General features: G+C 30.4%; 1 long non-coding RNA gene across 1 annotated transcript in view; it reads left to right on the top strand.

Moving 5' to 3' along the window:
• LOC111088454 overlaps positions 1-204 on the top strand; it is a 3726-nt gene extending 3522 nt beyond the window's left edge. The window contains exon 2 of the long non-coding RNA XR_002612977.1: positions 114-204. This is a non-coding gene — a long non-coding RNA (uncharacterized LOC111088454). The remainder of the gene's footprint in view (positions 1-113) is intronic.
• The last annotated feature ends 3657 nt before the right edge of the window (positions 205-3861 follow it).

The following is a 3861-nucleotide window of genomic DNA, read 5'->3' as shown; positions in this document are numbered from 1 at the left end:
ATTTTCTCTGTGTAGTGATTTAACACTTTGGTTGAGGTGGCTAAAATATTTTTTAATGTTTTAAGCTGATTTGACATATTTTCTCTGTGTAGTGATTTAACACTTTGGTTGAGGTGGCTACAACATTTTTTAATGTTTTAAGCTGATTTGACATATTTTCTCTGTGTAGTGATTTAACACTTTGGTTGAGGTGGCTAAAACATTTTTGAAGTGGTTAAAACTATTTAAAGTTGATTTCATATATTTTCTCTACGAGTGTAATTAGATACTCTTTTTGGGTTGGCTAAAACGATTAATGCCGATTTTCTCTATGCTAAGTGAAAAATAAGTATGTTTGAGTGTCCTTACACACTGTAAACAAATAAGCAACCAGCATCTTGTAGTGCCTTAATTGTAAGCCTGTGGATTTAAAATGCTAAAAAATTGGGTTTTGATACCCATGGTGGGTACAGCATAGATAACCCATTGCATAGCTTTGTCTTTAATTACAAACAAACAAATGAAAAGCATTCAGCAAACCTGAAATTGATTCATCTCTCCTTGTACTACTGATAGGTCTGAAAACACAGTTGGCAAACAACTTTTTGCCCCTTTCTGAACACCCATTGCTGCTATTAGTGTTTGTAGAAGTAACTACATTAATCTATAAATTACTGGGAATTTCATTTCCACATACTTGGACTTATGCTGAAAATATCTACCACCTCTTAGAATTGCAGATATTCAAATCATACATATTTGAAATTTTCATTAGATACTTCTAGATGAAGGATTGAATTAGTAGCTGATATGTAATGATCTATTAGGCCTGTTTTAAGATATTCTGAAAGTATACTTGCATTTATTTCTATCTTTATGCAGTTGCTTTTTAAGAGGTGCATGTACTTTAAATCAGTTGATTGTTGTTGAGTTTACAAAATAAGTTTTAGTCCTAGTGTATGAGTATTTATTTTGTGTGTGGGTTTACACAAACATTTTATTCATATTTTGAAAACATATAAAGTATAATTGTCTGCATATTTTACAAAGCTAAGTGTCACTTGTAATTCCAGTTATATTTACTAGTAGAGACATTTCTAGCCAAATTAGTATCTTTATCCTAACAGTACTTCTTTAAATATAACATTTCTAGCACAATACAAATGATTTGTAATTGTAGAAATATGTGAGCTATATTCATAATGTGAATGAGATGTGGGGTTTGATAGTATGTGTATATATACATTTGTCATTATTGTGGGGTTTGAGAATATATGTATTCATTACGTCACTGTGAATTACTGTATTTGAGAATGCACAGAATATGTTGATCACATTGCAGTGATTCTTGAGTTTTGAGAAGATCCTATTCATCCTGTTATTTTTTTATTGTGGGGTCTGAGAGTGCATAGAATATATTCAGATCATAATTTCAGTGTGGGATGTGGGTATCTTGGAATTTAAGAATTCTGTTTTTGTATTTGATGTAAGATACCCATATTGTTTGATTTTGATGTATACTCACCACTAATAGTTTACAATACTTTAGGTGTTTGGATAACATGTCACATACTATCACAATTATTTGGCCATTATTATTCAGTGAACTAAGTAAGTTACTCACGTTAAAACTATTTCATGTAATGATGAAATCTAATTTTTAAAATATTTTACTATTTTATGGTATTTTGGTACTTGGCTTTTGTGGAATATAATGTTAAATTACTGTATTAGAGGAAGACACTCCTCCTACCAGCCTCATTCTCAGTTCTAGTGTGTGTGCGGCATCAGACAGAGCTCATTAAGTTATTATAAGGTACCCTCCAAGTATATACTTAGTAATATAGTGGTTATTCAATGTGTATTAATAGTTTAGAAAAACTAAAAGCAAATGTTGTTAAGTACAAGGACCATGTATATATTGTATGTATTTCAAAAGAAAAAATTTTAGACCAGATTATCAATATTTTTCTTAAACTGACACATTGAATGTTTTGTATATTTAGAAATATACAAGACGATATGTATTTGCAATCAGGTTTATTTTGGTTTTTAAATTGTGCTTTTGAAGTGAAATTTCCAGGTGATTAATCATGCAGGATTGTATTTCACACATGGGCAAACTAATACTACTTTAGGCAGCTACTCTCATTTTATGAAGAAAAACTTAAACATAATTTTTAGGATAGATGAAACTGTGGTCAATCACATGTACAACTACAGTGTTTTAGTAGATTTGTTGTATTGTACTAAGTTCTTGAAAATGAAGATTAACATAATATTGATGTCTCTGTTTTAGCTAACTTTGACATAGGTCTATAATGAGTTTAAAGGAATATATAGAAATTTGTTATACCTTGTTTTCATATCAGTCATCATTTATTCTTAGTAAATGTATTTTACAGGCATTCACATGAAGTATCTTGTAGTGACTGTGAAAAAAGCAATATTCAAGTTCATTAAACAAGTAAATCAAAAACTGTAGTGGATTTTTGATGTGTGTTAGAGAAGTGTATTTTGTTAGTATTCAAGTATGACATTCAATGTTTTCATTTAGATGTTTTAAAATCTTAGCACTGTGCTTCTTTGGAAGTCCTGAAAATTCAACTAATCCTGAAATAACTCCTTTTTTTATACATTTGCAAAATTTTCTCGGTTTTTTTACTATTACTACTATTTGGTTATTTTTATTATCAAATATGAAATAGATTAATTAAAAAACTGTTGAAAATCAGAATTCAGCTTATGCATAATAGCTAATTAAATCATAAATACTACAGTCACATATTATTAGCCTTACAGTAATTGCAAATGTGATTACATATGTAAAAAATCTTGTTTTACTTTGCATTTAAATAAACAAGGTTTATTTGTAAAGACAAATAAATATTCATTTTTTCTATAGAATTACTAATCAGTAACTGATAGTAAATATAATAAACCTATAGGACTTCTTCTCTTTAACTATAAAAAATTCATTGAAGAATTTAATCAAACAGAAGTTGAAAACTTACCTTATAACTGTAACAATAGGTTTTTAAGATGTTGTTATGACAGCAAAAGTCATGCGACGCTGGGAGCATGCACGCTGGAGTTTCTCGAAGGATCATGAATTATCGAGGAACCCCACAAATGTCCAAGTGTTTGCCAGGCACCCTCTTTTTTAGTATATAAGCCTGGCAAATAAAGCCAGCAAAATAGATTGAAGATAATTGAGTCAAGCAAACAGTAGGCACCGTAACTAAAGTGTGTGAATCACTGTTATTTATAGCATGTGTTATAAAGGTTGTTAACTTTAAAGTGACTGTGGAAATTCTGTGTATTACAAAAAGTTGTATCAAGAAAGAATAAATTAGTTTTAATTAAGAAAGGACTTGTATCGCTGAAGTTCCTCGGGAAGAATTTATACTGGAAATTAACAAATGAGCAGATACGCAACAAATTGGTGTCAGAGAGTGGGACCGAAAAAGAGACAGAGAAAAAAAAAGAATAAGATGGAAACAAGAAGTGGCAAATCAAACTACAGCTTAGCAGATTTGATGGTAGAAATACAAGAACAGCAAAATAAACAAGAAGAACGAGAAAAGAAACAAGAAGAGAGATTACAGCAAGTGTTGGAGGAAAAAGAAAAGAAACAAGAAGAATGAGAAAATAAACAAAAAGAGACTACAATAGTGGTTGGAGGAGAAAGAAAATAAACAAGAAGAAAGACTACAGCAGTGGTTGGAGGTGAAAGAAAATAAACAAATAGAGAGACTAGAGCAGTGACAAAAGAACCAACACTAGTGGCAACTGGAATACGAAACAGGAAGAAAGTCTCCAACAGTCGAGAGAAAGCCAGCATACACAAATGGAAAAGATTAATAAATTTCAAAGTGAATT

The sequence above is a fragment of the Limulus polyphemus genome, unplaced genomic scaffold (assembly GCF_000517525.1).
Source record: "Limulus polyphemus unplaced genomic scaffold, Limulus_polyphemus-2.1.2 Scaffold3806, whole genome shotgun sequence".
NCBI lineage: Eukaryota > Metazoa > Arthropoda > Merostomata > Xiphosura > Limulidae > Limulus > Limulus polyphemus.
Note: the sequence above shows the minus strand (reverse complement) of the source record. Positions and strands in the feature narration are given on the sequence as shown.